Source organism: Camelus dromedarius, chromosome 29, assembly GCF_036321535.1.
Source record: "Camelus dromedarius isolate mCamDro1 chromosome 29, mCamDro1.pat, whole genome shotgun sequence".
NCBI classification, from domain to species: domain Eukaryota; kingdom Metazoa; phylum Chordata; class Mammalia; order Artiodactyla; family Camelidae; genus Camelus; species Camelus dromedarius.
The window spans coordinates 9,519,079-9,540,142 of record NC_087464.1 but is presented as its reverse complement, the minus strand read 5'-3'; the positions used below and the strand labels follow the sequence as shown (position 1 = coordinate 9,540,142).

The window sequence follows — 21,064 nt, the reverse complement described above, 5'->3', positions numbered from 1 at the left end:
TGAAATGTTTCCTGTCCTAGGATATCTTACACCTCTAAGGACTCTCTGGATTGTGATTCAATGAGTTTATTTAATATGATGAAGATAAAGTTGATGATGGTTCTGACTATGATGATGGAGAAGTGTCCAGTTTCAGTACCTGTGAAATGAGGACATGTCCATTTCACAGGGTTTGGGGGAAGAAGGTAATTAGATGATTGAATATAAAGCCCGTAACAATGTCTGGCAATGAATAATTTGTAATAGTTTATGTCCCATTAGGGTAGCTAGTTCCTAGAAAATGGACTGAAAGGAATAAAGTAACATATAGCGGTGCCAGTACAATGCCCGTGGACTTATGGATGGGCAGTACCACCGGGCAGTCTCCAGCCAGACTGCTTGGGTTTGAATTCCCTCCTTGTGAAACATCGATGGAGTGACTTCATTTCTCCATACCTCATTTTCTCTGCATGTGAAGGGGGATTGATAACAATCCCTGTTTCATAAGGTTGTTGAGAATTATGCCAAGTGGTTTAGAGGATGCCAGGCAAACAGTGGTCCCTGTGTGAGCTATGGTAAATATCTTTTTATTCTGCCTTGTTTCACAGTAACACAAAGAAATTGCCTAGAATGCAGCACTGCCTGCTCTGAGAAGTTCCTGGGATGCCCAGAGTTACCGGCCCTCTGCGGCATGCTTCCTTCACCCACGGCAGTTCTTTACACATACATTTCCCTCGGTCCTTAACTCATCAAGATCCTGGCTGTGCCTTATTCATTTTTGTGTCCCCAAAACCAAGCACCCTGTAATGTCTACACTGAATATTTAATACCATTAAAAACAGGCTACAACACTTAACCGAGTATGGACAATGGATTTTGTTAATGTTAAGTTGTTTTATTAACACCGGCTCCAACACACACACACAGTGTACCCTTTAGGGAGATGTTGGAAGAAAGGCCACATTTTGCCTCATGCATTGAAAGGTATTAATAAATCTGAATTCAGATTCAATTTTAAGAAAATTTATATAAAATTGTTAAGACTTTAAGTAATTAAAATTCCATCACCTACTAATTACAGAGACATGCCTATTATTCCAATTTGAGCTACTAAGGAAACCTTAAGCAGATGCTATTTGACCAGTTATTTCTACGCTGCTAAGAATATAAACAAATAGCCAATGCTTATAGCTCATCAGTACATCCTGGTAGATGGAACAGGACGCCCAGGAACACCGCAATGACGACATGGGACTTCCAGGCTTGGAGCCTTGGATTCTGGATCACGGGACCCTGAGGAAGTCATAGTACCTCTCCAGGTCTGATTTCCTTCTTTGCAACGCGATAGGGCAGACAAACCCCGTCCAGAATGCAAGCTAAGGGGAAACAGCCAAGACTGAATAATTCTGCCGAATTCAGAAGGCGGCAAGTAGCAAGGAGGAGGTGAGGAGATGCCTTTAATTACATGAGTAACTAAAGTTTATTTTGTTTGAAATTTCTAGACGGAGTTTCTAGATGTTCCCAAAACAGCGCTGTCTGTCTCAATTTCCCTTAAACAACTCCAAGCCATCCTTAAACCATTTGCGGAATGGCCGTTCCCAGGCAAAATCGTTTCAAGCCCGTTCAGCTCCGCACCACAGATCTGCCTCCTCATATCAAAGGGGGCTTCCTGCTGAGTTTGTTTACACCATTAAATTTCCTCAAATGTAAAGCCGGGAGAATTTTTCCAGGTGTTCAAATTCCTAGAGGGTGGGGAGAGCGCCGAGCCCTATATTAGATCAATACCACGCTAGAGTGAGACACAAAGAACCTTTTTCACGGTGTTGCCCCCTCTGGAGATCCCTATTTTGGAAGCAGCCTCGGCAGGGTCCCGCAAGGCCGTCTGTCACTCTCCTGTGACACCGACTGCCCGATCGACCAGGGCGGTCCCCTGAGCTGTCGTGCGGGCGGCAGCCGCGCGGTTCCGAGGCCCGGCCTGGATCCGACCGGCGCCGCGTGCAACGTGGCGGGATGGGGCGCACCTGCAGGGCGCACCTAGTACCCGCGTGGGATCTGGCCTCCCACGGCCGGGTCGGAGCGCGAGGGGATCCCTCCGCTCCCTCCAGAAACCCAGTTTCAATGAGGAGGGATGGAGATTCCCAGCGAGAGCTCCGGGTTGAAACCAGAGCGAGAGGCTGGGCTTCTCCTCGGAACCAGGTGAAAAGAGCTGGCAAGGTCACCCATTCAGTCACCAGGTGGTGCATTTAATTTAAAAGGAGTGTTAACCTTGTTTATACAAAATCACACCAATATGCAGAGAAGCAGTAAATCCATTGTCGTTAAACAGCGGGGAGCCGCTGGCGCTGGCAGCCTGCCCGCCGGCGACGTGAACTCGGCTGGCACCGAGCAGGGACGCGCGGGCCCGGGGCCGGGGCTGCGATCCCGCCCGCCGCCTCGCAGGGGAAAGCCGGAGCTGTGCCCTTTCCGCCCTCCAGATGACTCTTTGCATTCTTGTCAAATATATTTAGAACAAGAGGTGTCCACTTAAAGAGAAACATTTGTTAATCACTTAAATGCCGGCGCTTGGCAGCCCTCCAGTTTCACCTTTATAAATATGTAGGCTCGGTTTCCAGCTAAGCAGGGAACTCCGGAGCGAGTTCTCTCTTCTCTCCGCGTCCCCTCCAATTGACCTCAGGTGAATGTCCCTAGCACCTTATTAATTTTCCGTCCCAGCGGGCTTTCCGGAGTCCATGCCAGCCGTCTATCTGCACGTTGACGGAGATAAATAAATGATGCACGGTGGAGAGAGAAAGAGAGGGGTGTTGCTTTAAGCAAGGGACAGATTAAAGTGAAATTCCTATTGACCGAGGCGCTGGTGTCGACATCCTCCTTGTTTACCAGCAGCTGTCCCCGTTAATGACACTGATAACTTGCGGTGGCTGCCCTGCGGGGGTGGGGGGAGCAGATAAAGGGGCCTCTGTTTAAATAGTCCAGTCCTCGACCCCGCTCCTTGTCACTTCCCTTCATTTAACAATCGGTGAAACGGTTCAGAAGAGGCAGACCCTGGGTGCAGAGGCTTTTTCGCTCTCCCATTTTTGGAGTTCACAACCTAAAACCCGCGGCTGTCCTGGCCAGCCCTCCGCGGGCTGATGAGGATTCCAGGAGTGGAGCCTGGGGAGGGGAGGGGAGGGGCGGGGAGGGAGGATGCAGCTGGCAGGCCAGAGGAGGTGAGCGCTAGGTGTCTTGCAGAACTCTTCCATTTGTTTGAAAAACACTTGCCACTCCCCTCCCCTTCCATCCCCCAGGTCGTAGTAACGACCAGGTTAGGGCCAGGTGGCAGAATTACTGTTCTTTAAGGGCCGATTTAGCATTAGGGGTTAACCATGTAAATTTTGCTTTTTAATATTTGGAACAATCTCCGCCCTAAGACTCTAACGTTGCTGGGGGCCTTGCCTGGCACCCAAGCTAACATTCTGATCTTACAGCTGAGAAAGCAGATGCCTAGGAGGTTGAGGGCTTTGCCTACAGTCACTTAGAAGTTTAATGGCAGGATGGGGGCTGGAATCCAGCTCCCAGTCCACCATTCTTTCCAGACAGACAGACAGAGCTATAAAACATACATATTTTATAATATTTCTACAGAATATATTTTTATAATGTAATATATACACACATCAGGACAGGAAGAGGAAATTGAAAGATCTATGCCTGTATCTTTATATAAATATGCATAGATTTTTCAATTTCCCCTTCCTATCCTGATGCCATGGGCAGGCAGCAGCTTTGTGGTGTGTTTCACCCTGAGAGAAAGCCACAGCCCTCACCTGGCTCAGGTCCCAGCCTGGAATATCCTTGGGCTTCCCTCAAGATCCACCCCTACTTGGCTTATTTAGTGAACACAATCCATTTAAAGATCAACAAACCTGGAATCTCATAATCTTTTTCATGCTCTAACCAGTCAAGCAAACAGACCTCCAATAAAGCCAAATGCAGAGAGCAGATTAAGCTCTGCTTTTAGAAAGTGAAGCTGGTGTGCAACAAATGGTCTTCCTTCCACACATTTCAGTTTCGGCACCTGGAGGATGTCCCATATCCCTCTCGAGAGATTTTGGGAGGGGAAAAAAATAAGTCCAAGGCAGGCAAAGTATTCTGAGATATTCAGAAGAAAGATTAATATTTTGATCTATGTGATTTCCTCAGAAAAGTTCTTTACGATATTTTTAAGGATCAGCCACTGGAATGTATTTTCCAGTGTCTACAATAATGTGTGGTCATCACATATCTCCAAGCTGTATTGACTCCCAGTTTTCTCTTTATAGCAAGGCATTACAAAATAGTTCTTTCTACAAAATTTAAGGTTAGCTTATAATCTCTTTATGGCATTTCCTTAACTATCAGTTAGGCCTCCCTAAAGGCATGTGTTAAAGTCCTAAAGGACCTTATCTGGGACAGGGTCTTTATTCCTAGAGGCATTCAAGTTAGGATGCCTTCACAGGATGGATCCTAATCCAATATGCTGCTGTCCTTATACAAAGCGGGGGATTTGGACACAGAGACCCACATAGAGGGAGGATGTGAGGAGACATGGGGAGAAGATGTATCTGCAGGGCCTGGAGGGGAGGCCTGGAACAGAACCACAACTGCAGACTCTTTGATTTGGGACTTTTCTGTCTCCAGAGCTGTGAGACAATCAATTCCTGTTTTTTGAGCCACCCAGTCTACGGTACTTTGTCACAGAGCCCTGGAAAACTCATATACCAACCGATTTTAACCATCTCAGTAACTCCAAATATCCCCTAGAATCAATACTTCAGAAATGTATGGTATGAACTCACCTACAAAACAGAAACAGACTTGCAGACTCAGTGAACAATTTTATGGTTACCAGGAAAAGGGGGTGGGAGGCGACAAATTTGGGACTATGAGATTTCCAAATGTTAGCTACTATATATAAAAATAGATTTTTTTTAAAAGTTTCTTTTGTGAATTACAGGGAACAATGTTCAATATCTTGTAATAACCTTTAATGGAAAAAATATGAAAATGAATATATGTATGTATATGCACGATGGAGACATTGTGCTGCACACTGGAGACTGACACTGTCACTGACTGTACTATAATTTTAAAACTGTATGAAATAAATTTAAATGGCTTGAAATTATTTTTAGACTGTTATATGCACTAGGAATACAAACAGAACTAATCTTTATTATACATCTACTACTTCTGGGTAGGATTTGGGGAATGTTTTATATTTTCGTTCATTTTACGTGTATTACCATGCTTTCAAAATAAAATTGTATCTGATTCAATAGAAGCACATTTTGTGCAATAAGAACATTTCCAGTAAACATGAGTAATTTAACTGAGTACCAATTAAGGGGATTGTACCTTGCTTAGTATATTTCATTGAATTACATATTGCAGAAGGTAGAATCTTCTCAACATCCTGAGCAGTGGTACTTGTTGAATTCTTCTCCATCATTTCACCCACTTTTTTGGTGTTTAACGTAATTGATTGTTGAAAGGGTTATAGTAGGTTTTGTCAAAGACCCAGTTGTGAACAGAGATTATAAGTAAGTACAGTCAAGAAGGTTTTTTTTGAAACATTTTTTATTGAGTTATAGTCACTTTACAATGTTGTGTCAAATTCCAGTGTAGAGCACAATTTTTCAGTTATACATGAACATACATATATTCATTGTCACATTTTTTTTTTGCTGTGAGCTGTCACAAGATCTTGTATATATTTCCCTGTGCTATACAGTATAATCTTGTTTATCTAGTCTACATATGTCTGTCAGTATCTACAAATTTTGAACTCCCAGTCTATCCCTTCCCACCCTCCTCCCCGTTGGCAACCACAAGTTTGTATTCTATGTCTATGAGTCTGTTTCTGTTTTGTATTTGTGTTCATTTTTTTTTTAGATTCCATATGAGTGATCTCATATGATATTTTTCTTTCTCTTTCTGGCTTACTTCACTTAGAATGACATTCTCCAGGAACATTCATGTTGAGGCAAATGGCATTATGTTGTCATTTTTATGGCTGAATAGTATTCCATTGTATAAATATACCACATCTTCTTTATCCAGTCATCTGTTGATGGACATTTAGGCTGTTTCCATGTCTTGGCTATTGTAAATAGTGCTGCTATGAACACTGGGGTGCAGGTGTCATTTTGAAGTAGGGTTCCTTCTGGATATATGCCCAGGAGTGGGATTCCTGGTCATATGGTAAGTCTATTCCTAGTCTTTTGAGGAATCTCCATACTGTTTTCCACAGTGGCTGCACCAAACTGCATTCCCACCAGCAGTGTAGGAGGGTTCCCTTTTCTCCACAGCCTCTCCAGCATTTGTCATTTGTGGACTTTTGAATGATGGCCATTCTGACTGGTGTGAGGTGATACCTCATTGTAGTTTTGATTTGCATTTCTCTGATAATTAGTGATATCGAGCATTTTTTTCATGTACCTATTGAAGGTTTATCAAGTAAGTGCTCTGTATAAAGTCCTAGAAGGAGGAGGGGGAAGTGCAGAGGCTACACTTCCTACCTGTGGGTAGCTAAGAGTCTCAATGATAACGTAGGCCATCAGCAAGTCAAGAAAGCAAACTAAAATAATACTTACAGACAATATTTTATCAGTCAAAAAGAAAACCATCTCAAGACAGGGGACCACAGATCCTGTCTGCCTTCAGTACTAGTCCCAGTTTGCACCTCCTGTCCAAGCTTAACTGTGAAGAGGGTTATCTCTCACCCCCAATATGTCCTGATTTGATTGGAAAAGTCTGCATTTACCCTAACTCCAGGTTTCTCAATCTAGGCACTGTTAACATTTTAAGCTGAATAATTCTTTGTGATGGAGGCTGTCCCGCACATCACAGGATGTGCGGCAAGCTTCGTGGCCTCTGCTCACTGGACACCATTTGCAGTGTCAATTTGACTACCAAGAATCCAAGAATGTCTCTGGACATTTGCTAGATGTCCCTGAGGGCAAAATAACCCCCATTTGAGAACCACTGTTTTAGCCCAAGGTGACACAAAGTTTAGGGGAGGTTAAGAGATGGTACAGGAGTGATGGTTAAACCAGGGAGAACCATCTTAAGAAGGTTAGATGTCAATATCTATAGATAAGGAACCCAAATTGGTTGAAGAAGGAGGCGGACCTTCCGCGGGTAAAAGGAGGACAATGGAAAAGAGCAAGGTGAAAGTCAAAAGTACAAGAGGAGGCAAAGATTGGGGCATAAGGTTTACCAACCTGTTCACCAAGCTACGGCTGTATCTACATACCCTTCAACAATGCTTAAAAAATAGTAAGTTGCTAAAAAATCTCTTCATCCACAGGGGTCCACAGTCCTTGATCTCGTGCACCAGAGTTAGGCTGGCTGTGTTGCTTTGTTTCTTTAAGATAAATTAAGAGGCAGAGGGTGATCGCTCCCCCTCCCCATCTTTTCCTGAAAGAAGAGCCATTGAAAGCTTGAACACAGTAATAGTAGTTACTGCTGCTTATTTGTGCCTTGTGTATCCCAGACCTTTTACAGGCGCTATCTGGTTTAATCCTCCCAAGACCTTGGCAAAGGCAGTATTCACTTCCCTGGGGCTCAGTTTCCGAAACTGCAGAGTGAAGGTGGGTGATGTCACACATGTATTAAGTGTCAGGGCCACAACCTGAAACCAGGTCCAGCTCCACCAAGCCCATGTGTGTGTACCTCGCCCCACAGCACGAGCCTGAGAGACAGCAAGCAGGGGAACTTCCGGATGAAAAGAACTCAGCCAGGTTAAGACTAGAAAAAAAAAAGAATGATCATTCTTCATACAGAGGTTCTAAAAAAATGAGGGAGGGTAGTAAGATCTACTCTTCTTTATTTTTTTTTATTCTTTTTTTCTTATCTTTTATTGACGTATAGTCAGTTTACAATGTGTCAATTTCTGTTTTTTTAATTTTAATTTTTTATTGAAGTATAGTTGATTTACAATATTAGTTCAGGTGTACAGCAAAGTGATTTAGCTACACATATACGTACATATATACATATATTTTTTTTTTTTGCAGATTCTTTTCCATTATAGCTCATTACAAGAAATTGAATGTAGTTCCCTGGGCTATGCAGTAGGTCCTTGTAATTTATCTGTTTTATATATAGTAATGTGCAACTGGTAATCCCAAATTCCTAATCTTCTTTACTTCAGATTAACCTTTAATGATTGTGAGTGTCCTTATTCATCAAAATGAAGTGACCATCGTCTGGTTCATTTCACTTAGTTGTCAGGCAATCATTTTCGATTAGGAGTTTCTAGACCGGTTGATGTTTAATAGAGGTACAGCAGTGTGATGATGAACACTGGTGGTGATGAAACCCCTCAGAAGGAAGACTTAAGCTTTTAATTTTTTGTTTAAGACTCTCCCAGATAAGGATATCCCACACATCCAGCCGCAGGCTCTCTTCCCAGACCGTTTCATTCTTAGCTCTTCACTTAGTAAGTTTCACTCACACATGTGGCTGGAAAGAAGTCATCTAGTTGGGGAAACACCAAGTCCTCGAAGCACCAGTCTTGCAAAAGGAACTTTCATGTAAACGCAGTCACATGTGATTTAGACTAAGAAGAATTATTAATACCCCGAGAGAGAGAGAAAGGGAAGATGTAGGCTGGACCAGAGAGTATGCTTTTACTTGTCCAGGTTGAAACTGTGTGGTATCTTAAAACTGCTATTTCATTGTATCCACCCCCCCCAAAGCCCAGAGATGGGAGATGCTTATAACCCCGATACGTAGGTGGATAAAGGGAAGATCAAGAGAAATTAAACAACTCGCCTGAGGCCACATGATCGGAAAGTGATGTGGCCACAATTCAAACCCAGGTCCACCTGATCTCAGAGGCTCTATTCTTTCCACTAACACAAGTAATTCAAGGAAAATGTAATGATTTAACTTAAGAATACAAGGCGATCATAGTTCCAGCCAACCCCAGAGAAGACGAGGGGAACCCTTGGTCAAAGGAGAGGCGAGGAGGCTTTGAGGTTCCCGGGATGCAGTTGCATCAGCACCCTGCAGTGCCCTGAAGGACACCCCCTGGAGAAGAGCAGTCACTGAGCATCATCTTCTTGTCTAAAACTTAATGACTCTCTGTTCTCAACCCTCGAATGTCAGCATCATGTTAGACTGTGGCTTTTGATGATCATTTCCAACATAAATGGTAGTGCAAAACATTCATGGCGAAGCAGACAAGTTCACTGGGATCTGATCACATGCTTTTTCTCTTGCTCGTGCTCCCATGTGTGCCATCAGCCAGGACCCTCAGACTGGGCACAGCCTGGTTCCTAGATGAATCATTTGTCCACGTGCACTGCAGCCCCGCAGAAGGACCCAGAGAGCAAGCTATGGAGGAGCGAAGAAGATGGAGGGTTTCACAGGCTGCCCTGTAGCCCCTCATTTCTCTGCTCATCCAGTGCCCTGGGAGAGGGTTTGCTGTAGAAAGGAAAGTCTGCTGGGTCTGATGCCACAGAAAACTCTGAGAGTGAGAGAGGATGGGGATCACACGAAGGGAGCTCAGAAACCTCCAAATGTACGTGGACATCTATGTATGGCTTCAACAGATACTTACACACTGTCACCTGAGTGACAGATGCCCTTCTAGGAAGGGAGCTACAGTTGTGAACAAATCAAAGTGCCCCCATGCAGCTTATCTTCTTGTAGGGCGAAGAGAAGACCAGGATCATATACAGGAGGTCAGAGGATGATATGGGTTGGGGAGGTGCAGTGTGCTATAGTGTCTTCACACAAGATCTTTCCAAGGAGGTGGCATGAGAGCAGAAAACCAAATAAATCCCAGGAATGAACCACAAGGATGTCTAGGGGAAAGAATGTTCCAAAAAGAGGAAACATTAATATAAATCCCCGGAAGGCAGCCAGTGTGGTGGAAGGAGAGAATGGACGGTGTAAGAGATAGATGAACTACTGGGAGATCTACCTTACTCATTTTTAGTGCTGTATAATATTCCTTGTCAGAATAAACCATATTGATTCATTCCTCTGTCGATACACATTCAGGTCATTTCCAGTTATTCACTATCATACACTGTGATGCACATGGAAAGGTTTTCTCTTCTGTATACATAAAGGAGTGAAATTGCTGATCACAATGATTGCATATTTCAGCTTTGTTACATATTGTCATATTATTCTTCACCTGGATGGTTCTATTTTACAGGTCCTACAACAGTATATGAAGACTCCCTTTTCTTTACATTTTCTCCAATATTTGGTGATACTGGATTCTTCTTTTTTAAATTTTTTGACACTCTGATGAGTTTGAAACAACCTGTCTTTGTCATTTTAATCTGCATTTCCCTGATTACCAAGCAAAGGGAAAGAGTGCATTTTTTCCCCAATGTTTCTTGTTGATTCAGATTTCTTCTCTCATGATTGACCTTTCATACCCTTTGTTCATTTTTCTCTGGACTATTTCTCTTTGATGAACTAGTAGAACTTTCTAATACATTCTTGATATGAATTATAAGTGTTAAAACATGTCATCTCAAAGTAGAGCATTTAAAAAATATTTGGGGGTATCTATAAACAAAGAGAAGAGTTTTTATAGAAGGGTTTTGGTTTAATTTAATCAGATTCATTAATCCTTTTAAGACTGGTACTTCCTGTGTTTAAGAAAATATTTCCTCTCATGATGTAATAAATACATTCTCTTCCATTTTTGTCTAAGAATTTTAAAGCTTTGCTTCATGATTTTAGTATCTGAAGGTTTTTGTATCTGTATATGTATAAGATATCTGTATCTATTTTCTTTTGGGTGGAAAGCCCATCCTTTGCCCACTATAAGACCACTGCTCTTCCACACTCCATGTCTGTATGGGTCTGTTTCTGGGGATTTTATCCTATTACCTGTTTATCACCAGAGCACTATTTTGAATGTGATAGCTTTAAAATAATTCCTTATCCAATGGATGTCTGCTGCTTCTTCATTCTTTGTCTTCAAAATCACCTGAGCTGTTTTGGGCCCTGATTCTTCAAGATGCATGAGGTAGCTCCATATGCGTTGACTAACTCTATAACACCAAAAAAACCCCAAAAACAAACAAACAAAAAAAAACAGAACAAAACAAAAAACCCCAAAAAACTCAAAAAACTGGTGAGGTTTTAATGACTATTTTAGCATCGTTTGGGGATAACTGATCTCTTTAGGAATTTTCCCATCTGTGAAATATATCCCCATTTATTTAAGTCTGTTTTGTGTTCTCTCAGTATTATAGTCTCCACACAGGTTGTTCATTTATTTTCTTAAATTTATTCTTTGACACCAGGTGGATATTGGGCATGGAGTCCTTTCAAGGATACATTTTCTGATTAATCCTTGCTGATAGTTAGGGGCACAATTAGCTACTTGTATTTAAATATTGACCTTCTATCATATTTCCAAAATTCTTCTACCTTTTCTATCCCCCCAAATTATACTGTCTATGATCATGACAATTTTTTCATCCCCAATAATTGGGATTCATATTTCCTTTTCTTGCTGTCTAGGCAAGTAGGGTGCTGCCAAGAATCTAGAGAGGGTAACAGGGGAATTTGTTGTCTTATTCCTCCCTTTGAAGGGAGTATTCCTGATCTCTTACATCAAATATGATTTTTGCTTTAAATGTTTGTAGATATCTTATCTAAGGAAGTTCCTTTTGTTTCCAAAATACTCAAGGAATTCTGATACACTAGTGGAAATTTCATTGCCATTTCTGGACTGGTATCTGGTACCTAATGAATGTGGTCCTTTCTCCACCAATAGAATGATAAGTAGCAACAGGGTAACTGTTTCCATGTTCATGTTGGTTATAGAGGGTATACTTGCAAGTCACTCCTCTGTGAGTCAATAGGTAGTATTTAGTGGTGGGAGAGCGTAGCGTTTCCTATAAAAATAGTCTCTTTGGGTTTAAAATAGTCTCTTTTGATCAGCATTACTACTGTTTCACTTTAGATCCCTAGAGGGATGGAACTCACTCTTTTGTCTCAAAAACTAATGTTGAGAGCTCAGAATGTAGAAAATTATATATCAGAAAAGTCTTCCAAAAAGTACAAAGCTAGTAGACTAGACTAAGTTCAGTTCTTGAAGCTCTCATTCTTAACAGCACTTCAGGAATAACTTAAGGTTTCAAATTATCTGTCAAAATGACATCCACATTTCTAGATTAATTTACTTTAAATGAGTACATTTTTCAATAACGTTCTTGATGGGTCTGCAAATACTTTCAAGGCTTTATTTTGTTTCCCATTTCACTACTAATCACATCCACTTCCTTAAGGATGAGAAATGATATATTTTTTGCTAAATATAACTGAAATTGAAAAATGCCATAATAATTGAAAACCTTTCAGAAATGCAATATAAACTATTTGAAGAGGGGGAGGGAGATGGATTGAATTATTTTATAGCAGGTATTTTTATACATTTTACATTGAATAATTATACACCGGGATAATCCACAGATTGAAGGAAGTAACTAATAATGTGTCTTCAAGGGTCTCAAGAATTAGAACCAGACACATGATAGCGTTTTCTCTCTCTTATCCCTGCCATTCATCCATCATACCTCTTATCTATGCTTCTCTCTCTGAGCCTTCCTCTATCAGTGAACACATATGCCCAATGCCCTGTAGAATGTTTGAGAGGTCCCTAAGACCACCTTCAGTTTCAATCATTTACTGGTAAAACTCATAATACTGAGAAGAGTCATTATACTCATAGCTCTGGTTTATCACAGTGAAAGGATACAGATTAAAATTAGCAAAAGCATGAAGTTTCCATGTGTCCTGTTCCAGTGGAATCATGTGGATAGCCCATATTACTCCCAGTGACCATGGATGGGAACATGCACAGAACACTTCCAGCCAGGAAGCTCACCTGAGCTGTGTTGTCCAGAGTTTTGATTAGGAATTGGTCATCTGTAGACAAGCTGATCACCCACATGAGTGATCTTAAGCTCAAGACTTTCTAGAACTTGAGCTGGTACCACTTGACCCAATGCCCTTCACCAAAAATTATACTGTTGGCATAGACTATCTGGCCTGGCTGAAGACCCCTAAGTAAACAAAGATGCTAATATCAGGCAGAACATTGCACGAGTTTAGAGATTACTTCCTTGGAGTCAAGGGCAAAGGACCAAACTCTTCTTTAACCAAGGTCAGTCCTTTACTGCTCATCCTGAGTCATGGAGTCAAGCTTTAACAACCTAGGAAGGAAGAATTGTATTCCCGTTAGTCACAGTGAAAACAAACAAAAACAAAAATGAAAAATATCAAAAAAACTTGGGGAAGAATTCTGGTAAGAATTGGGTCACTTGCCCACCTCTGTACCAACCACTACAGTTTGTGGAATGAGGAACAGGACCAGCCTGGTCTATGACATGTGTTCAGCTTTGAAGGCAGAGAGCTGGACAGGTTACCAGAAAAATTTCATGTTTGTCTGGGAAAATAACCACAACCGTTATTACAACAGCAAACTTAGACATTAAAAAGGAAAAAAAAAAGGGCAATCATGCATTATCTTGTTCTTCTTATTTTGAATTAAGTTCTGTTTGCTGAATCCAGGTATCTAAGGCTAGTAGATCTTCTCCTGTGTTAACTAGTTGTGTAACATCAGACACACCCAGTCAATTCCTTCATACTTATGTTATCAGTGGGAGAAAACAGAAGTCAAAACAGCCCAGTAAGATTTTGATTTTTAAAATTTTTGCCACTCTAAAACTCAGAGTGTCTTCAAAATTTTTGTTTTACATACTATAATTCCTATTTGAGGTATCATTACTTGTGGTGAGAACCAAAAATTCCAGTTTTATTATTATTACTCAAAAACACTATGAATTTTAAGGAAACAAGAAATGATTAGAAATTTGGATTTTAAAAATGTTATCACAAATATCCTTTCATAACAATCATTTAAATTGTTACACTCTGGTTGAATTCTGTAGTTATTAATGCTTTTATGGAGAATAAATCTTAATTTGGAGAAAGCTGGTTATTGGCAAGATATAGCAAACCGAAAAGAAATATGTCTTAAATGTTTTCTCTTAAGCCATTTCCAGTAAACAAAACAACCTCAGATATTCCTTGAAGTGATTACTCAATTAAACTCCAGAAATAGAGGTTCCTGAGATTTTTTTTTTTTTATTCTTGACTTGGAAAAAAAAGTCTAAGATTTAATAGGGTATCATAAGACATAGGTCGGTGACACCCGTGGCTATAGCTGAATTTATTATCAAGACACTAAATGCAAAGTAAATATTAGGGCATAAACAAAACTATCTCCCAGGGAAATGTATTTGGCATATTGCAAACAAAAAACAACAATAATTGTTTTAATAATAAATCATCTAGCCTCACACAATGCAATTATGACTTTTTTTTTTTTTTACAAATGTAAAAACTACCCTGTCAAAGAACAGCAGACACATGCCCCAGGGCCACAGGTAACAGTTGACAATGGAGAGATTTGAATTTGAGGCGAGTTCCAGAGTGTGTGTTTAATCAAGTAACTTGGGAAAGACAAGGTCAACTCATGAAATGATCATCAGTCCCAGGGTCCCCCTCAATCCTGGTTTTGTTCTGCTCACTCTCATGTCAATGCCTTCCGCAGTCAAACTGACTTCCCCTAGCATCACCTGTCTCCGTGATCACCTTGAAGTATGTGGAAGCTGGTGGTGTGGGGAAGGTGGAGAGATGGGAAGAAGGAAAATTATTGCAGCTGAAGTAAATAATAGAATCCCTTCCAACCATTCTTTAAGGCTCAGTTCAAATCTTACCTTCTCCCTAAGTCTTGGTTATCTCAAAGTACATGCTGTTGATCACACTGCCAAAGACCTGCCAGGTTCGGGTTGGCAGACAGCTGGGATCTCTCCATCCATGGCTCCCAAGAGTCATGAACGCGGACTCTCGTCTCCCCTCAGAATGGACAGACCCTGTCAGGACAGCAATACACCAGAAACAAACATTCTCTGTGGTCACTGTTTAATTTCAACCTTGTTAGTCGTAAAGACACTTCTGATAACATTTTTTAAACCATCTAGTTATTTGTGCATTTTCAAGAAGTTGTATGTTTATTTTTCTTAGCTGCTTAAGTTCGATTGTTGCTATTTATCTTTAAGTAAGACTAAATATTTTAGAATTTGGAATGACAAGCTGATATGGCCCAAATTCTTTTACTGCGCCAAATTCTAATTTTTTTTTTTTTGGTAAGGATAGTGTTTGCAAATTTATTTTGGAAAGGCCAGTTGCCTTGGAAAGTCATTCTCAAGCTAAGTGGATTTATAAGCCTATAGTATTTTTAGGCTCTCTAATCCTTTTTCCAATTCCCTAATGGTCATAACATATAAAAAAAAAATAAGCAGACCCAAGACATGCCAAAAATAAAAACTTGAGGTTTCAAGACTTTATAGATTGCCTCTCTTCTCAGTGTTTTGAAAAAAGTTTTAATTTGAGAAAGAAAAATAATTCTATCCCTAGTAATAAAATTTTGAGTTTGTGAAGGGACCTTTTTGTACAGTGCTCAAATAACTTTTCATTTAGTCTCACGATAAGTAAGTAGAATAAACAGGTGATGATAATGATATTAGAATGTTTCTCAAACACTCACTGTGCATCTGGACTTGACACGTATTATTGCATTGAATTCCCCACTGAAAGGCAATTTTAATCACCTAGTTATGCATAATGGAGTTGAGAGATGGAGGAAATAAATACAGAGAGATGGAGGAAATGGTTAAAGTTACACAGAAGTGATCAGGGTTTGAACCTGGGTTATATGAGAATTGTATAATCCCATCCAACTGTTCTTCAAGGCTCAACTTAGATCTTACCTTCTCCCCAAGTCTTTGGTTATCTCAAAGTATGTTTTGTTGACCACATTGCCAAAGACCTGCCAGATTCAGGTTGGCAGACAGCTGGGATCCCTCCATCCATGGCTGCTAAGTGTCTCGAATGCTAAGCCTCATCTGAGTCCAGACAGGACAGCCCCTGTGAGGACGGCCATACACCCAGCTCTAACCTTAAACACTGTGTGGTGATGACTATGCTGAGGGGGCTCATGGTCAGGGCAGCTGTGCAGAGTGCAAGCTGGAGCAGAGCCTCAGGCTCCCTCTCCACCTGACCTCACACCATCACAGGTCACCAGACCGCTGTTGCCCATCTGGTTCCTGTCCATTCAGGACAGGATTAGCAATGTATTGCTATTCATGTAAATATTGCTTCAAATACTAGATACACCTGTAACAGCAATACAACTCTCCTCGTTATTTCATTTTAGATGGTTAGAATTAGACCTTCTTTTTTGAGACATAAATTGAATATGAAACATTCAGTGTATCTTAAGGCCAAAACTGAGTCACTCATAACAAGGATTACACCATCCATTTGTATCCAATTGAACATTTTCTTCATTTGGTCTACAGAAAATCATAGAATTTAGAGTTTGGGAAAAAAAGGCTCTTAGATTCACTCTATTGATTCCGATAAAAATGATGCAACTGGTTAAGAATTTACTATTCCCTTCAGAAGATGTTTTCCCACTAGCTATAAATTGTTATTTTTACCATAATCTACATAACCAACGTTATTCTTAAAGTACACACAAACTTACCATCTGTGATCCAATTTTATCCATATACGTATCCATTCAACAGCTGTTTATTTCTACCCCAGATAAAAATGACACCATGCGTTAGTAATATGGTATACATGTCACAAAGGTTTCCAAGTGTGTGTATTTCTTTGACCTCTGGCATGAAACAGGCTCAGGTGAATCCTTTCCCTTAAGTGCAATCTTGTAAATGAGTGGGAGAATGAGACGCTTCATCTCTAAACACCACACAGTTTAGACGGGGAGACCCCAGCTGCTCCCGCAATGAGCTTGCTGAAATGATGGACGCCACCGGTAAATATCCAAATCTATTGTTTCCAAAACATCTTTGGAATGTAATGTGTTTTTAGTTTAATAACAATGAAGTAGATTCAATACCACGTTTGAAGAAATACTTGAGTAGCTATAACAGGTGTCATAGACCCACAACACAGCCCCACAACCTGATTCATTTGGCTTCGATGTAGTCATTTTAAAAGCTATTAAATCATTAAGCGTTCTTCCAGGCAGAAATGTGAGGTGCTAGATTAACGCTTCTCAAGCAGAAGATCTCATCTCTAGCCCTAGGCTCCCTCCTACACATCGCCGGGGTCTCCTTCAGGATTTCCAGGGCTCTTCTGTGGGTCTGCACGTATAGGATGGTCTTCACATCAGAAGCACTGGGAAGTCAGGGAGCTAGAAAAGGCCACAAGCTAGAGAGCTACCCACCTGTTCCGCCAGGGCTCAGGTCCAGGAGAGGAAAAACCACGGGTCCAGAAGGAGCCTTGGACTGCAGCCACTTCTGGATTTCACTTTGCAGCTGAGGAAATAAAGATGCTGGGAATAGATCCTTGGCTGTGGCTCCACCAGAGTCCAAACCTCTGGGTTTCTTGTCCAGTATCCTCATTTACAACAATGCCCCTAAATCAGGGTCCTCTTAGCTCTTAAGAATTCTCAAAGGTAGCAATGGAAGCCCTATGATTATTTCCTACAATGGAAAAGACCAAGAAATTCTACATTTATCTTCAATTAAGCCACACAGTGTACTTAATAAATGCAGTGGGGTATTTTTCAATTAATGATGTTCATGGGGAGTCAGAAGCAGATAATTAAAGGGGTCCTTGATTAAAAATAAAAGTCAGGAACACTTGCACAATGGCACACAGCGCGCTCTGAGGAGCTATGGGAGAACACGGGCTTGCAGGCACATGTTTTATGTGGTCACGTGGCTGGATGCACGTGGGTGTGTGCCAACTTCACGGCGTGTCAATAGCCATTCAACCTGCAGGTTGACGTGGCTGCAGCCGCTCCCCTCAGGAGAATGCATGCATTTGACAGAGGCCACCAGCTTGCAGATTTCCATAAATGACCTCAACAGAAATAAAAGGAAAGTTAGAGGGAGAAAATGGAGAGAGGAACAGAGAGAGAGAGGAAAAACAAACAAAAAAAAGGTCTCAGAATTATTCAGGCACCTACCTGATTCTCTTTAACTTTACGACGCCTGACCTAACCCGATAAGAATCCGAGGTTCAAGGGCAGAATAAGGAGATTCAGTATGGGGCTGGAGGAAATGGGTTCCCTATGTTGCACAAGGGGAAAAGAAAAAAACAAAAAAACGAAACCAGTTGTTCTTTTTCAGAAAGGATATATGCAAACAAGGAAGTCTCAGGCATCTCTGAGTCAGCCAGGTCTGTACATCAGTTTGCTGATGCCTGGGAGGGAGATGGCTTGGGGAATGGGGCACGTGGCCTGGATGTTTGCTGCTAGTTCTTTACCAACAGTATCAGCAAATGTGATCTCCTGAGATCGGCCTGTGCCCTAATTCAGAGACTGCTGCACGGAAGGGAACCCAGTGGCACTGTCTCTCCTGTGAGGCCCGCATTCGGTTGGCATGGCGCCCCCCGAGCAGATGGGCACGAAAACATCCTGCCAGGAAAACAGTGTGTGCATCATGTCGGCAGTTTAGGGGGTGGCTTACCATCCCAGAATTCCAGCTGAGAAGTCAGGATCATATAGTTCTATGCCCAGGGAAGAAAAAAGAAGGGGCTACTCCAACTCTTTGCATCATTTTTTTTTCTAGGAATTATTCATGAGTAGGAAAAAAAAAAAAACAGCTTTTGCAGGAAACTGAGATGAAAAAGAATTCATGCTTAAGACTTTAGTGTTAGAATTTAACTTTTCTCAGTGCCAAAGAAACCCCTTTTCAAATGAAACAGTAGTCAGAGCCTCAGAATACGGCAAAAACAGAGAGCCAGGGAAACTGATGGAGAGGGACGCGTCCTTAATCTCCTCCTTACAGCCTTCTGGGGCTCAGAAGAACACGTTTTTAAAGTTCTTAAAAGACAGTAATTCCTGTGAAACTGAAAATGTCCCCTTCAAAGATATTCCACTTATATTTTTCTCAAGCGTTTATATCTACTGTGAATAAAGCATACATAGTGAAGCTTGTGGATGTTACATCAATAATTAGCTCCAGATCAGGTGTTCCCATGATAGGGAAAAGTGGGAAGGGCCTTATGTGGTCCCCGTTTCTCTTGTGAGCAGGCCTAGCTTACTGTTCAGTTTTAGCATCATTGATCGCGCCCCTAATATTGCAGTCAATCCTAGGGATATGCAGGTGAAGCCCGGAAGAATGTTCTTCAGCTGAGTGTCACACTAGCTTCTGTGTCAACCCAGGACTTCATGGGACGAGGAAATGAAGAGCCACATGCCCAGTCATGCAAGCCTCCCCCCAGCTCTGGGCTGTCCTTACCAACACCGAGCTGACTCTAGACCTTATGTCCCAGAGGCTGCACACTGAGCCCCAAGGTGGCAACCAGCCCACCCATGTGCCTTGCTTGGCTCTCACAGTGTATAACAAATATGATGTGATATATAAAACGAAATGCACATATAAAATAAAATGTACTTATAAAATAATACATATATAAAAAAACTATGTATATAAAACAACAGGCATATACAATGTGATAGTTTTTAAATCTAGAGGCTCAATATTTTAAAATTATAGATGGAGGGGGTGGGGAGAGCTCCGGGGTAGAGCACACGCTTAGCATGCATGAGGTCCCAGGCTCAATCCCCAGTACCTCCATTAAAAATAAATAAATAAATAGACAAACAAATAAGTAACAATAACACTATGAAGTTCCAATTTCACATGGAAAAAGCAGACTGAGCCACAGCTTCTCCTGCAGATGTCCTAACGCTGTCAAGTGTGCCTCCCTAAGGCAGCCCCACCCATTGCTGCTGTGAGAATTCAATGAAATAACATATGTAAATGATGTCAAAATTTTCCCGGCACATAGTAGGTGTGCAACAAGTAGTATCTATTATCATGTATTTTTTTGCCTGCCTAGCAAGGCATTTTGAAATTGCGTCCCTGTTTTATACGCAGAGACTTTTAGAAATGACTTGCAAACTTACTTTGCCCACACATTACACACCATGTATGGTCTGGGGTCTATTTACCTTAACTGATTTCCGATATAGGAAAGTAGAACATATGTGAACTTTTAGGGGAGGATGAACGACTGCACTGTGTTTTTTAAATCATCATTTCCTGAGGTTTAGTGACAGAAAAATAACGGAGGGTAGAAATGACATGGAAGCCACTTGTGTTCTCTTAGAATGTGTGCTCCTGAGAGAGGTCAGTACAGGGGCTGTCTGCTGCTGGACCTTCAGGCACTTGGCCCAGGCGTGGGCCGAGTGGAGATGCTAAACAAGATGCTGAATTCATTCACGGCTTGTCCTGAATCCTGAAAATGGTACAAAGGGAGCCATGACAGGCGTGGCCACGGTGGAAGAAGGCGATTATTTAGAAAAACCTGGCAGTACCAGTGGCCAAGTAATTAAGACCAAAAACACTTCCAACCCATCCAATAAACCAAATAATCACCAAATATGTTCCCTTTGCTTTGGAGATAATACAGTGAAACCGTGCAAAGAAAGACGTGATCAGCCTGCCTGGACATAACCAGCCACTTTAAATACTTTTTGGATTTAAGCAAGAAGAGGACAAAAAATAAATAAATCTAAATGTATAACTATTAAAAATAAATAAAAATGTATAACTGCTTAAAATAGCAATTAAAAAAAAAAAAACTTCCCAAGTCAAGCTGTAAAATGAGCGTAACTTCTAAATTAAATGCAAATGAGTCCTCAGGTAAGAGTAGTGTTTCTATCCATATAAATTTATCTGTACATAAAATATATATTCAGTAGTTATTAAATGTATAGGTGTCAGGAATTAAAGACACGAATGAAGCATGTGTGATGACTTTGTAAACCATCAAAGACTGTTTCTAGCAAAAGAAGATTCAGGAGTGAGGCTGCCTGATTGAGGACCTAATATAAAGTGAATTCTCCTCATATTTTCCAGAAGAGTGGCAAATTTCCCCAAACCGATCCTACTGAAAAATATGAGGGGGAGGGGAGAAATTGGAGCTGGTAGGGGTGATACAGTGGCAAGGAAGCTGGAAGGAGTTGTAA

General features: G+C 41.2%; 1 long non-coding RNA gene across 1 annotated transcript; it reads right to left on the bottom strand.

Annotated features, from left to right (window-relative positions):
- Positions 1–12,234: 12,234 nt before the first annotated feature.
- Positions 12,235–17,546, bottom strand: LOC135319589 (uncharacterized). Its single transcript, XR_010378383.1, has 3 exons — positions 17,306–17,546; positions 14,766–14,921; positions 12,235–13,196 (listed from the first exon to the last, which is right to left on the bottom strand). It is a non-coding gene; the product is annotated as an uncharacterized LOC135319589 (long non-coding RNA).
- Positions 17,547–21,064: the final 3,518 nt, after the last annotated feature.